The sequence below is a fragment of the Eumetopias jubatus genome, unplaced genomic scaffold (genome assembly GCF_037043125.1).
Source record: "Eumetopias jubatus isolate StellerSeaLion01/CBP00866 unplaced genomic scaffold, mEumJub1_p1.0 scaffold_15, whole genome shotgun sequence".
Classification (NCBI taxonomy): domain Eukaryota; kingdom Metazoa; phylum Chordata; class Mammalia; order Carnivora; family Otariidae; genus Eumetopias; species Eumetopias jubatus.
This window is the reverse complement of record NW_028274821.1, coordinates 28238489-28257473: the sequence shown is the minus strand read 5'-3', so window position 1 is coordinate 28257473 and position 18985 is coordinate 28238489. Positions and strand designations below refer to the sequence as shown.

Here is an 18985-nt window from a genome sequence, read left to right as displayed (position 1 = left end):
TAAGTTGAGTCCACTGGAACTGAAGGATGAGCCTAAGGAGAAACTGTAAACCTCAGTTCCCCAGTTTTCAGCAACCCTCTGCATTTCTTTCCAGTTCTGGGATGTAATTAGCCCCTTTCAGATTCAACCATGATTATAACCCTGCCCTTGGGAATAATTATTGTCCACAGTGCCCAGAACTATCATATCCCTTTACCCTTCTTAAAATAACTGACTGGGAGCCACCCTGCTAAATCTAGTCTCTTGCATTCTTCAGGGAGCCTTTCTTGCTCCCCATGGTTGTGCAAGGGTCCTGAGGTCTTAGGAATAGTCTGTGTTTGTGGCCCTCGGTCATCCCAGAATCTGTGACCTGCTCCCCTCTTTGCTAAAGCTGTGCCTGAGAATTTTCCAGAGTCCACCCTCTCTAGACCAGCCTCGTATAGCATGAGTGCAAGCAGGCTACTGCCCTCAGCTTTTGAGAAACCCTGCCCCTCTCCCAGGGTTGGGGACACTCTTCTCCCCTCTTCTTCCCACTCCATAGGCAATGGACGCTTCATTCCTTGAATACAGCGACCTTATGGGAGGTTTTCAGATTGGACCCTGAGATTAGGAAACCTTATCTTCTCTCTTCAAAGCTTGGCCCTCAGGACCCTTGTGGACTCAGGAATTACATTTGCGATGTCAAAGGCGAATGGTGACTCTTTCCTCTTTGCATTTCTGCTGTTCAAATTCCGATCTTTAAGACAAGGAAATCTCTAACTGTAGAGGGAACAAGTTCCTAGAAAAGGAACACAAACAAGAAAAGAACACTAACATTTTCATTAATTATCACTCCCCTTGTGTCACACATGACACAGATCTGCAGGTGGCTACAGGACCCCCTTTGGCATCTGATACAGTCTCCCCTCCCGGAGCAACCCCCCCACCCTAGGACCTGCTCTCGAAGAAATAACTCAAACATGGGGGTCTTCTGCTGGAAGAGGGTGGTGGTTCCTGAAGAGGGAAGAGAGAATCTCCCCAGAAGTCAGTGCACAGTCACAGATAAGGAAACGCTTTCCAGAAATGTTTAAATGGACACAGTGGCAGAGGGGAGGGACTGTGCCTGGGGTAATGACTTTGGGGACAGGTTTGGAGAGGCATGTAGTCCTTTGGACTGCAGTATAAAACATTAACTATTGTCCTTTGCAATTCTTTCCCATTATCTTTGTTGACAGCCAGCCTTCAGTCCGGGGTCTGGCACTGTTCTGCAACACTACGTGCTGCCTTGTCTGGAGTTAACAGCTCCTGAGACCAATTCCTGGCTCCCTGCATACTGGCTAAAGAAGTTCCCAAACCTCTCTAAGCTTCAGTTCGTTCACCTGTAAGATGAGATAAGGGTTATTACGGTGCTCAAAGGCCATCAGTCAAAGCATAGTGTTCCCGAGTGAGCCATAAATCCCAGTTGTCTACTGGTTTTAAGAGATTATGGATACTGTCTTTTTTTTTCTCTTTAATTTCGCTTACCAGAACTTTCTAAAATTTTCATAATGATTACCTGTTTTTTTTTTTTTTATTAAAAAAACTAAGGAGTAACAGAAGAAATTGCCAAAAGGACAATGGCCAAGATCCCTCTAAGAATCCTTAAAAACAGCCACTACCAAGTTGTTCATGAAAGCTCTAACGGGAGGAGACAAGTCAGGGCAATGATGCATTACTGTCCCAACCCCAGGGGCACCATATAAACAACATGTGACATGATTGCTCACGAGCCAGGTAACTGTTCACTCATGTATGCTGGCAAGCCCAGTTTGCCAGGACCAATTGGAGAGTGAATCCACTAAAGTGGAGAAAGTCATTTTTGACTTGCCTATTATGTTTCTGAGAACATGCAAGAGAAGAGGGGGAAGAACACCAGCTTCCCAGATGGATCACCCATGAGCAAGGCTCACTAAGGTGAGTCCAGGAGGCAGCGTTGCATTTTGCTTGAAAATCTCCCCTCAGTTGAACCATTTCAGTGCATCGTGCACATCTGGGGGCTCAACAAGCAGGGAACACAGGGCAGAAAGCCATGATGATGGAAGCTGGTTTGGTTGAGAGACTCCAAGGTCACCTTAGTCCTTTACTCTCAACGACATTGAGCACAGAGCACCCGTGAGAGCGTGTTGGAATGGCTCCAGCTGAGAGTTGTGGCCTCGTGACTCTAATCCTCTGTCCATCTCTGCTGGGTCCTGTGACCTCAGGTGCTCGGCCCTCCCTAGACCTCAAGGCCTTGTCACATGTTCTGTTATTTTCCTGTGTTGTCTGACAATTCTGACAAATCTTCAGTGATATATCTTAAGATATGACCCCAACAAGGGTGTTTTGATGATAAGGGCCCTCTTAAATTCCAGAACATCATTAAGAATAATAGTATAGCTACATGCTAGAGATTATATGCTGACCACCATGTAATTTATCTTCTATAATCTTTTCAATACTTTCAGAAGTAATCATATTAAATCCAAATGTCACTTCAACTGAGTACCCAAACTGGTTCTTAACACAGAACCTAATTGCAGTTTCAACCTATCCCACAAAGGTAATATTAACCTGTCAGCCAGGAAGTTTTCATTCTGGTCCAGTGAGTCTGCCACTTAGGTCCTCTCCATCCCTCAAAGAGGTGAGGTGGAAACCTTGCTTTGTCCCCTGGAAAGAGGCATTGCCTAGAAAGAGGCAAAGAAAGAGTCCTTTTCTTTGGCTAATAACTCTCTGGCCACCGCCTTCTTCTATAAAAACCTTCCATGTTGTACATCTCCTGGGAACGCCTCTACCAGCTCCACGGGGCCCTGCCTGATCCATGAAGTATTTCATAAAGCCACTTAGATCTCCAAATTTACTTGGTTGAATTGTGTTATTTACCAGGAGAAGAATTTCCTCTGCCCCTTAAGGTCCTTCAAGTTGGACTAAGAATCTAATTGATCCAAGGCAGATTTACAGGAGAACATCAAATTTAGTTTTGTACCTACAGGGAACCCATATAGGCATGAAATCCTAAAGACAGGCAGGCAACACAGGGCTCACAGGACATCCAGAGATAAGGAGAGGGGTCAGGGCTGGGGATGCAAAGACGAGGGAGACTGTTAGCCGGCCGGCGAGAGGAGATGTTGGAAAGCAAAGTTTGTCCTGTTGTACAGGTTACTTTCTCGGGTAAGGAGGAATCTGTTAATGCCCTCTTCCTGCTAAGGCAGGCAGGTGAGGGAGAGGTAAAGAGTTTTTCCTAAATCAGCTGGGTTTTGGTTGCTTTTAACTCAAAAACAATCTTTCTGCCAAAGTGGCCCATCTTAAGGCAGCCTGCTCTTGGCCCTTACACAATTAAAAAAATTTACTCCAAAACTTGGTATTTAATCTACTTGTATTTGCAGTTATGTGCAGATTACTTATAAAAATCTTATTAAGCATTAGACAAAATCAATTTTATCCTAAGCTATTATGTTTTTTTAATTAGTGAAAGATCTTATTCTTATAAGAATCTTATTCTTAATCTTATAACAACTTATTTGGCTAGTAAACCCAGGTAAAATAAAAGTCTTTTTACTGTTGATAACTCTAAAGATGTATTCGTGTTAGTTAAACCATCAACCTTAAAGTAGCATTTATATCAAATAATTTTCTAGATCATGTGAACTTGAAAAGCACTTGGGTTAGTTTTTACCTTTTGGAGTTTTAGAATGCCCCATGGTTACTGTCACTTGCCTTCAAACCAACTAAATAGAGGTCTTTACAAGTTAATTTTGGCAATGCCATCCGAAGGTAGAAGCATTTACAACACATCTGTAGATGCCCATGAACATACAGAGAGTTGCAGATGTTATATCTTCTATTGTAAAATTACTGTCATGAAATTGGTACAAAGCACACTAGTTTTGGGGCATCTGGCTGGCTCAGTCGGTAGAGCATGTGGCTCTTGATCTCGGGTTTGTGAGTTCCAGCTCCATGTTAGTAATAGAGAGTACTTAAAATATAAAATCTTAAGAAACAACAACAACTAACTTTTATGTTTGGATCTGTTTTTATTTTTCTGGTAGATGGAATAAGTTAAGGTTATTTGTCTAGAGGGCTAAAGCTTTTTTTGTTTTTGTCTTCTTTGTGGAGAAGACACTTAAGATTTGTATTTGTTGTTGGCAAAACGAGTTTTAAATGGCCTTGTCTTCCATGTTTGGTTGGTAAGAATAATCTCCCTGGAATCTGCATTGTGAAGAGATGAGCCACATAAGGAGTTCCTGGAAAAAATGAGTAGAACACTGAATGTTTATATTTTGAAGGCACGGGGAAAAAATACAAGCACTTTCTAGAAGGACTTTTGATCTCTTTGGGCTAGAAATTTTACAATACTTATAAGCCTTTTGAGATAAATAAGGGAGGTTTAGGGATTGGCAAAAAGGACTGGCGTTCTTTGAATTGTTTTTGCAACCACTCTGTCCTGTAAAGACTAGATTTGTAAAACAAGGACATCTGTTTTTAGTTTCTCAAAGAATGGACTTCTTGCTTTAATAATATAAAAGGACTGATGCGCCCATCCACCTGTGAGAAAGCCTTCCTCTGAGTAAATTTTGCTTAACAGAAAAGGCCTAAAAATTTAAAAGAGAAAAACGAGAACTAAAAAAATTCTATCAGGCTCTAAATATCAGCTTTTAGTTTGGCCAAATTTTTTATTATAGTTATTAAAATTTTAAAAAATACATTGTCAGATCTTAGCCAGGAAAAACAGTAACACTTTCAGGCAATATTAAACAACATCATGGGCCCAAAAGACATCCTTCAAGAAGGTGTAAACAGTACTATTTTTACAAGATGTAGAACCACTCCCAAAGATAGCCCAAGAGAGAGCTGAGGCCGCTGGAAAGCCAAGTCACATTTTTAGGATGTAAAACCAGAGGGATGCGAGGAAACAGTAATTCCAAGAGAAAAAGATCCATAACCAATGGGTCTGGACTTGGAAAGGAAGGGATAATGTGAATTTTTGTTTCTCTCTCTCACCTGGGCTCAGGAGGAATTGATTTAAAAATGAAACAAACAAAGAAACAAACTCTGGGGACCCTGCCCAGGTTGGAGAAATGCTTTACTCTGGCCCTCAGTTCAGTCCTTGACCAAGGATGACAGGCATCTTGGGAGGATCACCTGTCACCTCAGGCAGTTTCCTGTGAGGAGGTGAGTGTCTCTTCAGGTGTAAAGGCACCTGAGACAGGAAAGTAGCAGAAGGAACACTCGGGGAAGGGAGGATGGAGGAGCTGTTGGAGACAAGTCAGTCTTATGGACTTTGGTCTTTTTTTGTTTTTTAAGATTTTATTTATTTATTCATGAGAGACAGAGAGAGAGGAAGAGGGAGAAGCAGGCTCCCCACGGAGCAGGGAGCCCGACACGGGACTCATCCCAGAACCCTGGGCTCATGACCTGAGCTAAAGGCAGACGCTTAACCATCTGAACCACCCAGGCGCCGGTACAGACTTTGGTCTTAAGCACCTCTCGTGTTTCTAATTTTTCAATACCTTTTTGTAATGAATTTTTCAATGTGACTATTTTGGAATGTTGAAGGCTTTTGGAGACTTCTTCATATTAATTAAAGTAGGCATCCCATTCTGTGTATTTAGATTGGGAACCCTGACTTTCATACACTTCTTAAATGAACAATCCTGTCTAACTGGAATATTCCCCATAATGGACACTGTAATTCTAGGTTATTTTTAATAAAATTTTTTTAATCTTGCTAGATATCTGTACCTTCTGGGACTATAGTTCTTAGGCAGAAAATAGGCAGGTGTGCCAGAAGGTAGCATGCCTGACTAAAATTTAAGGATCCCAGTAGCTAAGGCTTTGGGTTTCATGGAGCCGAGCTAATACCTAAGAAGGAGGTGTCATGGGGTGAGGACTGTGTCATGTTTCACAGGGCACCAAGTTGCAAGGATATTTTCTTGAGGCTGACAGGTGACCTAGAGTCCATCGAACCTGCTCTGTGACCATCTTATCCTAACTCGGGAGTCTGTTTGAGATGTCCAGAGTTCTAGTAGCCTTTAAAATGCTCAACCCATGCCCATCAATTTGTGAGTCTTTTTGGCTTCCAAGATCCTGCTAGCAATAACCGTTATGAACACAAAATAAGACAAACAAACATGTACCTTCATATATCAGCAGAACTGCATCCTGGCACTTGGAAGGCCCTGTGAGCACCACTACCCATTCCCTTGGGGAGCTTGCTGAGGTTTTCCACATGGGGAATGTGGCCTGAAAGGCCTGGGTTGGCTCAGGGCAGACCTTTCTGTCAGCTCAGTGGGGCTCCGGGCAAACATGCCAACACCATTGGGCTCCTGGCATAACCTTCTGCAGCTCAAGCTGACACGCCCTGTAAAGGAAAGCCAATTAGATCCAGAGTTTCGAGGCAAAAATAGAGACAAAACAGAACTCTGACCCAGAGGAGCTTACCCCCAGTGCTGGGCAAGGGGGAGAAGACCCAGAACTCAAGGGTTCGTGGGCACCACCCCTGTGTTTTCCTTGTCCCGAATGCTGCCGGGAGTTTACTCCACATCTGGTCCTGCCACCAAATCAAAATTCAGCCAAGGAAATTTGAAGATCTCATTGGCTTTATGAGAGGATTCATGAACAAGGCAGCATGCCATCTAGCAAGTAGAAGGGAACTCAGCTGAGCTAAACAAAAGAAAGGCTTTAAAAGGCAGAGAAAAAACATAAAAAGAAGAAAGGACTCTATTTGCAAGGAATGCATTGTTTGGAGCAGGTGGCCCTGCTCAGGGGAGCAGAAGGGTCTCTCAGTCAATTCCCCAGATGGACCAGGAAATTCCATGTTGGCTCTTTCAAGGTTACATTGCTGGGAGTTGAACCTGAAGTTCGGTTAGGTATTAAGTCTTGGTTTCCTGAATTGGGGCCTTAACCTACGTGACACCAATTTGGGCCTGTGGATTTCTTTCTCACAGCCCTCACAAGAAAGCAGTATGGAATGAGCCCTCCTCTGTGCTAATGCCTGACATATTTTAGTGCATTCAGTCCACAAGACTCCTCTGAGGAAAACTGAATCACTGTCCCACGTTCTCGGTTCTCTATGGGCTGAGGGCCCTGGGGAGCCTGCCCGGGGCCCCCAGCCCAGAGCTGCAGAATGTCCGTGTTGGCCCCGCTCCAACTCCCAGCCTCTGTATGGAAACCCTTTGACCCCTGCCCTCCCTGAGCAGAGAAGTGCTGGAGACCTGATAAGAGGTCTCTACTCTCTGCTGTGAACTCCCACCAGCATAGAACATTCCCTGGGGGCCTCACTGGACAGCTCAGCTGTTACCAACCTCGTCATATAGCTTCCCGTGCGCCGCCTTCCACCGGGACCAGTGCGCATCTAAGCTCTGGTCGGGTTGTGGAGCAGCTGTGGTTATTCCCAAGCAAAGGGCAGCCAGGAAGAGAGAAGGATGCATGTTCCAAAACCTAGGAAGGGAAAACACATGAGTTTCTGATTAGACCAAACCACCCGAAAAGCCATGCTCCTTTCTTCTGTGATGTTAGAGCCACTAAGGTGGAGTACAGACATGGACTTTATCCTCCCCAGGGTTTCCACCGGGCGGTGGAGGAAGGCTGAGGGTGTGGCATGTGCAGGGGGCCCCCTGCCCTGCTCCCCACCCTGCAACCCGCCTGCAGCTTCCGGGGCATGTGAACAGGAACACGTAGCACTACCATCCTGTAGCCCGGCCGGTGGGGTGTACGATGGGGCCGAGCCTGAGGACAGTACCTCCAGGGAGTCCTGAACCTCTGACCCAAAATGTGGTGGCCAAGCTGGTTTGGGGACTGGCCCCGTCCCTCAGGACCGGCCTTGGCTTCACCTGTGGCAGTTACAGCTATGCTGACCCAGTCACAAGTGAAAGTCTAGGGGTCTCCCAGGTTGGGTGAGGGTCCCAGGCTTTGCATGGAAGGCCCTGGTTTTCCCAGGGCCAGCCCTACCCCCTACGTGTCTAAACTGTGATTAACTACACCTGCCTGTGTGCAGAACTTCTGACTCTGGGCCTACTGGCAGGTGGCAAGGCACCTGGACAAGTGGCACGTGATCAGTTGACCTGGAGGAGGGGAAGCTGGGGGACCAGGGACAGTGCTGAGGGGAGATCCATACCTTCTCTGGGGACCCAGATCAACTTATTACCCCAAATTCATGCTCTGGCAAGTGGCTCATGAATAGAAGTCACAGGGAAGCCCAAGTAGGTTTTCAGCCTCAGCCTGCATGTCCTTCAGTCCTAGAATTGTGGGTTAAAATCTCCCTGAGGATTGGGAACACCGTAATCTAGTCTAGTGGTCCCTGATTATTCCAGACAAAGGTGGAGGCAAGTGGAGGAAACAGAGCCCACAGACAGATTTATTAGCACTGTTTCAGGATGGGATGCCTCTGGGTTTTGGAAGAATCTGGAGTGGCCTGGCAATCCCCAAACACTTGCCCAAGTCCATGGAAAGAAAGGGGACACACGGAGTGGTGTCCAGGGAAGCCATGGTATTCTGTAATTCTCCTCTCCAGTCTCCATTAGGCAGAGATTCTTCTTCCTTCCCAAAGTCAACAGAAAAGCTTTATTTCCAGAAAAATGTGGTTTAATAAAATGAGGAAAGGTGGAATGTAGAAACTGCTTTTTCCTCCCCACTCTCTGCATAATGGATTATTATTTTCCTCAGTATCCAAGGTCCTTTTCTTGAGATTTAATTTAAATAAGTTTAAGAAAGATGTTATTTTAAACAAAAAAGTATTCATCAGGAGACCATGATTTTGCCCTCTGAAGATCAGTTTTGCTCTCCACACTTCTAGACAGTGGGTCACAGCCTCCTTCTCCGGGCCCACGCCCGTGAGACTCCCCCTTCCCCTCTGTGATCCTGCTCACGGGATCTATGCTGGTGGGAGTTCACAGCAGAGAGTAGCTGCTCCAGGCCGCTCTAACCAAGGCAGTAAGCAAGGCACCGGGACTGCACGACGGTGGGGGCCTATGTCCTGCTGCGTGGTTGCTGGAGAGCAGCTCCCGGAGCGTCAGCCCAGCCCTGGTCAAGGTTTCCCCTCCTCTCTGTCAGCACATCCATTTGGTGCAGGTGAGTTGGTTTTAAATAGAAATAAAGATGATAGTTTGTTTTTCTGCAGAATGAAAAAGGATGGAGGAGAGCAGTGTGGGCGAAGAATATGAAAATGATTGAACGGCACAATCAGGAATTCAGTCAAGGGAAACACAGCTTCACGATGGCGATGAACGCCTTTGGTGACCTGGTGAGTGTGGCAGGATTGCTGAGTGTTTCATGCGTCCTTCCTCAGTACTTTACCAAAAAATCTCATGCTTGTCAACATTCTATTTCCTTTTCCTTGAAGACCAGTGAAGAATTCAGGCAGGTGATGAATGGTCTTCAAATACAGAAGCATGAGGAAGGGAATGAGTTCCAAGCACCTCCCTTTGCTGAGACCCCCTCCTCTGTGGACTGGAGAAAGGCTACGTAACCCCTGTGAAGGATCAGGTGAGACGGTATTCAGCAGGTCACCCTCAGGAGTGAAGGTGAAAGGAATCAGTGTCCTTGCTGTGGTCGGCTGAGAAACGTGTACAGTTGTCTGTGTTTTAAGAGAGTTTTCACATGTGTGGGCTGTTGTCAAATCTTGCTATTGGTTTTGTAGCCTGAGAGCTTTTTAATTTGGTTTCAGGGTTTTTGTGGCTTGTGTTAGGCTTTTCATGCAACAGGTGCCCTCCAAGGACAAATGTTCCGGAAAACTGGCAAACGTTGTTGCATTGAGTGAGCAGAACCTGGTGGACTGCTGTCTGTCTAAAGGCCAGGAGGGCTGTAGCAGTGGCCTGATGGTAACACCTTCTCCCAGTATGTGAAGGACAGCAGGAGCCTGGACTCAGAGGAAACCTATCCATACCGTGCACAGGTAAATGGAGCTCCTTATCTTATTATCAAAGTTGAACATTTTCAGGGAAAAGAGATATCATATTTACTATTCACATTCTAGATTGTAGCCTTTGTATCTGCAAACTCTGAGAACTGTCATTGAAATGTATTAGTCTTGCACAGTTCTCTGCTTCCATCCTTACCACATTGCTGTTCCTGCGGCTATGATATGCGCTGATATGCATACTGTCCCATATATAGTACAGATGTCTCCAGAATGAAAAATTTCTCAGGGACAGGTAGACCAAGAATTTCTTATTTAAATAGAAGCCTGCAAGAGGAGGGGAGTTAAGGTGGCGGAGGAGTAGGGGGACTGTAAGTTGGTCTCATCCCTTGAATACAACTAGATAGTTATCATTCTGAAGACTCAAGAAATCAATTGGAGATCTGAGAAAACAGATGCTGCAAGTCTATAAGTAGACAAGCGACCACTGTTTGCGAGGTAGGAGGCATGGAGACAGGAATCCAGGGTGGTATTCAGAGGATAGGGCGGAGGGGAGGGAGCTGGCTTAAGGAGGCTACTGGAGCAGAGCGCAAAATCGGGACTTCTTAGAAGTGCGGGACGTCCCTGGCTTAAAAAGCTCAGGTGGGGAAGCGGGACAGAATCGCAGGTGGGACAGCGTGGTCTCAGGATCCCCGGGGTCACAAGAAGAATGGGGCTGACAGTGCGGCAGAATTCTGAGCCATCAGGGCGGGGAAGCCGGCTGCAAACAGGGAGTCCAGGCTCCAGCATTCAGCTGTCTGTTGCCATAAACTGGGAACCGTGGCTGGTGGGGGCGACCGCTCTCCGAGCAGGGGCCCAGCAAGGGGCCCAACTGGGGTGAGACTCCCCTCCCTCCCCCGGAGGAGAGGCGCAGGTGTGCACTGTAGGAGTCCTGTGCCTGAGATAGAAATAGTCACAGGCTGAGTGAGCACAGAGTTCTGATGGAAACCAAGGACACAAGAGTGATTGTTTGCTTTTCTGTGAGGGCTCACTGAAGAGTGAGGGGTGTGAACTTTGAGCTCCCTGGCTAGAGATCAGGGTGCCCCCGTTGCCCGACCCCCGCCCCCCCATCAGTGGTGAAAGCCTGCAGGGAGCAAAACAGCGCCGCCTAGTGGAGTCTGGAGCCGCTTACACTGAACCCTGCCTCCCCAGTGCCCGGGAGAAGCATTGCCACTAGGGCAAGTGCACCTGAGAATCAGAGCAACAGGCCCTTCCCCAAGAAGACCAGCAGGAACAAATGGCTAGCACCAAGTTTATGCATCATAGAGAACTGCAAAGCTTCAGCTCCTCAGGGAAGTAGTATATAGCATTCTTTGAATTTTTGTTCTTTAGTCTTTTAGTATTAATGTTTCAGTTATTTTCTTATTTTTTCAATTATTTTTTATTTTTTTAAATTTTCATATATACTTTATAATGTAATTTTTTGTTTCATTTTATTTTATTTTATTTATATATATATTTTCTTTCTTATTTTGGGATCTAGTTTCTTTTAACAAGCAGACCAAAATATACCCAGTATACAGTGTTTTGGTTTTTTTCTGTTGTTGTTGTTACTGTTTTTTTTCTCTTCCTTCTTTTCTTTTCTGGACAAATGACAAGATGGAGAAATTCACCCCAAAAGAAAGAATAGGAAGTAGTACTCACTGCCAGGGACTTAATACGGACATAAGTAAGATGTTTGAACTGGAATTTAAAACAGTGATTATAAAGATACTAGCTGGACTTGAAAAAAGCATAGAAGACTCTAGAGAATCCCTTACTGTAGAGATAAAAGAACTAAAATCTAGTGAGACCGGAATTAAAAATGCCATTACTGATATGCAGTCCCAAGTGCAAGGTTGAACAAAGCAGAAGAGCCATTCAGTGATATAGAAGATAAAATGGTGGAAAGTAATGAAGCTGAAAAGAAGAGGGAAAGGAAACTATTAAATCACAAAGGTAGACTTAGAGAACTCAGCAATTCCATAAAGTGAAATAATATCCATATTATAGGAGTCCCAGAAGATGAAAAGTGGGAAAAAAGGGCAGAAAGTTTATTTGAACAAATTATAGCTGAGAACTTCCCTAATCTGGGGAAGGAAACAGACATTCAAGTCCAAGAGGCACAGAGAATGCCCCTCAAAAATCAACAGAAATAGGGGAACACCTTGACATAGTATAGTGAAAATTGAAAACTACAAAGATAAAGAGAAAATCCTGGAAGAAGCTCAGGACAAGAGGTCCTTAACCTACAAGGGTAGTCACATAAGGCTGGTAGGAGATCTGTCCACAGAGACCAAGCACGCCAGAAAGACAGCATGATATATTCAACATGCTAAATGGGAAAAATATGCAGCCAAGAATATATTATCCAGCAAGGCTGTCATTCAGAATAAAAGGAGAGAGAAAGAATTTCCCAGACAAAGGAAAACGAAAGGAATTTGTGAACGCTGAAACAGGCCTGCAGGAAATACTAAAGGGGATCCCGTGAGTGGAGAGAGAGCCCCAAAGTAAACAAAGACCAGAAAGGAACAGAGAAACTCTACAGGAGCAGCGACTTTACAGGTAATACAATGGCACTAAATTCACATTTTTCAATAATTACCCTGAATGTAAATGGACTAAATGCTCCAATCAAAAGACATAAGATGTCAGAATGGATAAGAAAAAAAGACCCATCGATATGCTGCTTACAAGAGACTCATTTTAGACCCAAAGACACCTGCAGATTGAGAGTGAAGGAGGAGAGAACTATTTATCTTGCCAATGGACATCAAAAGAAAGTTGGAGTAGCAATCCTTATATCAGACAAACTAGACTTTAAACCAAAGACTGTAATAAGAGGTGAAGAAGGATACTATATCATAATAAAGGGCTCTATCCAACAAAAAGATCTAATAATTGTAAATATTTATGCCCCTACTTGGGAGCAGTCAAATATATGTCAATTAATAAAAAAAATAAAGAAACTAATTGATAACAATACAATAAAAGTAGGGGACTTTAACACCCCACTCACAGCAATGGACAGATCATCTAAGCAGAAGATCAGCAAGGGAACAAGGGCTTTGAATGACACACTGGGGAGCACCTGGGTGGCTCAGTCGGTTGGGCATCTGCCTTTGGCTCAGGTCATGATCCCAGGGTCCTGGGATCGAGCCCCACATTGGGCTCCCTGCTCAGCCAGGAGTTGGCTCTCTCTCTCTCTTTTTTTTTTATAAAGATTTTATTTATTTATTTGACAGAGACAGAGAAAGCGAGAGCAGGAACACAAGCAGGGGGAGTGGGAGAGGGAGAAGCAGGCTTCCTGCTGAGCAGGGAGACCGATGTGGGGCTCGATCCCAGGACTCTGGGATCATGACCTGAGCCGAAGGCAGCCGCTTAATGACTGAGCCACCCAGGCGCCTGTGAATAAATAAAATCTTTAAAAAAAAATGACACATTGGACCAGATAGACTTCAGAAATATATTGAGAGCATTTCATCCTAAAGCAGCAGAATACACATTCTTCTCAAGTGCACAGGAACATTTTCCAGAATAGATCACATACTAGGTCACAAATGAGGTCTCACCTGGTACCAAAAGATTCAGATCATATTATGCTTATTTTCAGACCACAATGCTATGAAATTTGAAGTCAACCACAAAAAGAAATTTGAAAGGACCACAAATATTTGGAGGTTAAAGAACATCCTACTAAAGAATGAATGGGTCAATCAGAAATTTAAAGAAGAATTAAAAAAATACATGGCAGCAAATGAAAATGAAAACACAACAGTTTAAAACCTTTGGGATGTAGCAAAGGTAGTCCTTAGCAGGAAGTATACAGCAACACAGGACTTCCTCAAGAAGCAAGAAAAGTCTCAAACCTTTTTTTACACCTAAAGGGGCTGGAAAAAGAACAGTAAATAAAGCCTAAATCCAGCAGGAGAAGAGAAATAATAAAGATCAGGGCAGAAGTCAATGATATAGAAATAAAAAAAAATAGTAGAACAGATCAACGAGGCTAGGAGCTGGTTCTTTGAAAGAATTCATAAGACCGAGGGGTGCCTGGGTGGCTCAGTCGGTTATGCCCAGGTCATGATCCCAGGGTCCTGGAATTGAGCCTTGTGTCAGGCTCCCTGCTCAGCAGGAAGTCTGCTTTTTCCTCTCCTTCTGCCCCTCCCCCACTCATGTGCCGTGCTCTCTCTCTCAAATAAATAAATAAAATCTTAAAAAATAAAAGAATTAATAAGATTGATAAGCCCTTAGCCTGATTTATCAAAAAGAAAAGAGAAAGGACCCAAATAAATAAAACCATGAATGAAAGAGGAGAGATCACAGCCAACACCAAAGAAATACAAACAATTCTAAGAGAATATTATGAGCAGTTATATGCCAACAAATTAGGCAATCTGGAAGAAATGGACAAATTCCTAGAAACATGTAAACTACCAAAAACTGAACAGACCCATAACCAGCAAAGAAATTGAGTCAGTAATCAAAAATCTCCCAACAAACAAAAGTCCAGGGGTGGATGGTTTCCCAGGGAAATTCTACCAAACATTAAAAGAAGAATGAATATCTATTCTTCTGAAGCTGTTTCAAAAAATAAAAATGAAAGGAAAACTTCCAAACTCATTCTATGAGGCCAGCATTACCTTGATCCCAAAACCAGACAGGGGAATTACAGGACCAATATCCCTGATGAATATGGATGCAAAAATTCTCACCAAGATACTAGCTAATAGGATCCAACAGTACATTAAAAGGATTATTCACCATGACCAAGTGGAATTTGTTCCTGGGCTTCAGGTGTGGTTCAGCATCCACAAATCAATCAATGTGACATACCACATTAGTAAAAGAAAGGATAAGAACCATATGATCCTCTCAAAAGATGCAGAAAAAGCACTTGAAAAAAGACCAGAATCATTTTCTGATAAAAACCCTCCATCATGTAGGGATAGAAGGAATATACCTCAATACCATAAAAGCTATATACAAAAGACCCACAGCGAATATCATCTTCAATGGGGAAAAACTGAGAGCTTTCGCCCTAAGGTCAGGAACACGACAGGGATGTCCACTCTCACCACTGTTGTTCAACATAGTACTAGAAGTCCTAGCCTCAGCAATCAGACAACAAAAAGAAATAATCCAAATCAGCAAAGTCAACTTTCCCTCTTCTCAGATGACATGATACTCTATGTGAAAAACCTAAAATACTCTACCCCAAAGTTGCATACAGGAATTCAGCAAAGTCACAGGATATAAAATCAATGCACAGAAGTCTGTTGCATTTCTATACAGTAGCAATGAAACAGCAGAAAGAGAAATCAATTGCACCAAAACCATAACATACCTAGGAATAAACCTAACCAAAGAGGTAAAAGATCTGTACTCTGAAAACTATAGAACACTTATGAAAGAAACTGAGGAAGGTCACAAAGAAATGGAAAAACACTCCATGCTCGAGAATTGGAAGAATAAATATTGTAAAATGTCTATGCTACCTAAAGCAATCTATACAATCGATGCAATCCCTATCAAAATACCACCAGCATTTTTTACAGAGCTGGATCAAACAATCCTAAAATTTGTATGGAACCAGAAAAGACCCCGAAGAGCCCAAGAAATGTTGAAAAAGAAAACCAAACCTGGAGGCATCACAATGCCGGACTTCCAGCTCTATTACAAAGCTGTCGTCATCAAGACAGTGTGGTACTGGCACAAAAACAGACACATAGATCAGTGGAAAAAATGAAGAGTGATATTCTTCTGGTCATGGATATTCAAGAAGAGAAAGAGATACTCTTCTGTCCAAGATTCTTCCAATTGGACTAAGAATTAAATTTACACGAGACATTAGTAGGAGGAAAAAAACCCAGTTTTATTATGTGCACACAGAGGCAAAATAATGAAATTGAGACCTAAAGAAATGACCGAGGCCGGCGCATTTTGTACGTTTTAGATGAAGAGACAAAAATTTGTGAGGAATTAAGAGGATAAAGAAAACAGAGGTTTGGAAGCTTTAATTAATAAGGAATACAAGTGGAGTTTGGGGCTGAAGTTGTAGATGAGTAAAACAGTAACAAGGTTTGTTTGGAGTTCCATCTCTGGTGATAAGAATGTCTTCTTACTTCTTGGTATAGGGAGGTTACTGTTCATCTGGGTGATTTATTTTCTCCTTTTAGAGGAAGGTCCTTGTACTGGTTTTTCCCAAGAAGCTTCAATTAAAAATGCTCACTATGCCATTGGGTCATATTTTGGGTGCCCTGCCTTTGGTCCCTGCAATATTATATCTTGCTGTCCATCCATCTCTCATACTCAGTCCACCAGGTGATCACATGGCAGGAACCAAGACCAGTTCAGGTTCTTTTGCATTACCTAGGTGTTGACAAGGCCAACAGTCCAACGGATTAGTTAATGTGCCAGGGTTTGGTTAACTGGCACAAGGGAATGTTCAGCCTATGCATGACCTGTTGAAAAGAGAAGGTTAGCAAAACAAGAAAGGAGCCCATAGTGGGAACTTGAGAAGAGAAGCAGCATAGGTTGAGATAAGCACTCTCTAATCAGCCTTGTATTAAATGAGTTTTAAATGTGGGAAAAATATTAAAAATAAAGTGATTTTTCTTTTTTTTTTAACATCAGAAATCTTGATAAGAAAAAGGTGGAGTAGGTAAAAGAGAAATTTCTTGACCTGTGATCTTGGGAAAAGCTGTTCTCATCATTATTGCAGGCCAGAAAAGAGGTGGAGAGATGCTCAGGAGAGACCCGTGTCAAGACATGAGACAGACCCATGTCAGCAGGACAGACCTCTGGTTTCATACACAGAAAATGTGGTCCTTCTGGTGGCCTAATGCAGCTGTTTCAGAAGTTTCGATGGTGAAGACTAAAGACTTTACTAAAAAACCTTCCACTTTTCTGAAGATCCTTAAGAGCTCATGCTTTAGAACTGTGTTTCCCAAACTAGCATGCCTCAGAATCACCTGGAAGCTTTCCGGAGGCCCAGAGTTGCTGACTCCATAGGTCTGGTTGGGGGAGCAGTGGGGGAGACAAGAATTTGTACTTCTAACAAGATCCCAGAGGATGCTGATGTTGCTGGTCCACTTTGAGAATCTGCTACAGGGCCTGGTTCTCAGAATCCATATGTGGCAGGAATTAGAAATAAGGCCAATTTATTGAACACGTCTAAGTCAAATAAAAATGTAATTAGTTGTAAAAAAAAAAGCTATTAGAAACAATGCAAGACTGTGAAAATAAGGACAAATTATTAGAGGGAACATGACACTTTTAAAGAAGGGTAAGGTTTCGTTTTACGGTGAAATCATTAGGATATTACTCGCCAAGGGCAGATGGCCCCATATTCCGTGACAGTGTTGAGAAGGACATTGTTCTGATTCCTATTTACATAATCACCAGTGTGTCTTCATAATTTTAAAGGTATTTCGTTCACCTCCATTACTTTGCAATTCTCTGGAATTTTCTGCTCAGCAGGGAATCTCTATGCGATATTTCTGGACTGGACTTTTAGCCAAAATCCACTGGCATCTAGAGAGAACAAAGCATCTAATTAAACAGCAGAAGTAGCTGTGCTAGAAAACAGAGAGTGGGGAATCGAATGGCTCAGAAGCAGTGAGGCCAATAGTTCGCATTTAACCCTTGCACACCGAGCACCACACTCCTTGGGTATAACAGCTATGGGAAAGTGAGTTTGGAGCCTCAGCCTGTCACATTCATCATAGCTATTTGCCATGGTCTGTGGAGCTGCATCCATCTGGTTCTTCTGATTTGAAAAGAGTTGATTGAAGTCTGCCCACTCGCCTCTCCTTCCAAGCTCCTGTCACATCTGCCGTCCATAGTGATGTTAGGGTCCAGAGCCAGCCCCAGTGCTTGTCCAGAATTCTCCCCCATCCCTGAAGGCTTTGCTGTGAAGTCAGAACCCCAGATGAGGGTGGGGAAAGAACGGAGTGTGCCTCCTGTCCTCCCCCCTCCCCAACTCAGCTCCTCACAGCCGAGCCCAGAAGTTTGTTACTTGTTTTTCCAAATTAATCAGATTTGATTAAGTTGCCTTTTAGAGCACAAGTAATTTCTGTCACAAGGCAAAATTTCACACATGAGAGGGGCAGCCTGTTCATGAGCCCTCTGTCCTGGTCTATGGGACTCTGGGTAAGGGGCTCGGGGGCTCGGGGGTGAAATGCAGAGCCCATGCCCCTTTGTCCGGGGCAGCCACCCTCCTCCCCACTAACCAGCCTCAGGCAGCAATGTGACCCCAGTATGGCCAGAGCTTCCAATTTCAAACAGGAAGCCAAATATCCAACTATTTGGGGGAAAACTGTTGAGTTTTGAATGTTGGCAGCCAATCCAATTTTCTCCCTCCCCCCACGTTATGTCTCTGAGCCCCAGGTCACTTCTCTCTGAAGTGAGTTTATGGCACAACCTCATAACATTGTGAGAATCCAGTGAGATGACACGTGGACAGGACCTGAACCCAGGTCAGCAGCCTCCCCAGGGGACCCGCTGTGTCTCTGTGCTGACCGAAGCTGGGGCAGCTCCTTTGGTCCAGAGCCGACATCCTCCTGACAGAATCTTCCGTCATTGACCAAGTCTCCCTAAGTAGGGGCTGGAGGACGCTGCTACACATCATCTCAGTTATGGATAATCCCCATCCCCAAGGCATGTTTTATTAAGAATCTGCTTCCAGAATCTTCGAGTTGGAGAAAACTGACCAGAAGGAAGATGAATGGAGAAGTAACTTCTGAGGGGTGAGGGTTGAGCAGCAAATAACATTTCTCTCTCCCGGGAGCCATGTGTCACTTGATGTGTGGCTGGTTATGTGTAGCTCCTGAGTTCCTGGGGCATAATCTTCTTCATATTTATGAGGACTTACAAAAATTCCACATCACAGATCTAAATAGATTTCCTTGTCTGTCTCTCATTGTCAACTTCTGTCCGTCTGTCTGTCTGTCTGTCTCTCTCTCTCTCTCTCACACACACACACACATACATGGTCTCATTCCCTGCCCCCAGCCCCAGTGGTTTAGACAGGAGGGACCTTAAAATACAGCAGGGGAGAGCTGGCTCCCTTTAGCGGGGTGACCAGGAACTGCAGGGGAAGTTCACTGAACTAGAAACACTGGCCTGGTCCATACACGG

The 18985-nt window shown here is 44.0% G+C and overlaps 1 pseudogene; it reads left to right on the top strand.

The window, feature by feature from the left end:
* Positions 1–7689: 7689 nt before the first annotated feature.
* LOC114223367 (procathepsin L-like) lies at positions 7690–10948 on the top strand (annotated as a pseudogene).
* The last annotated feature ends 8037 nt before the right edge of the window (positions 10949–18985 follow it).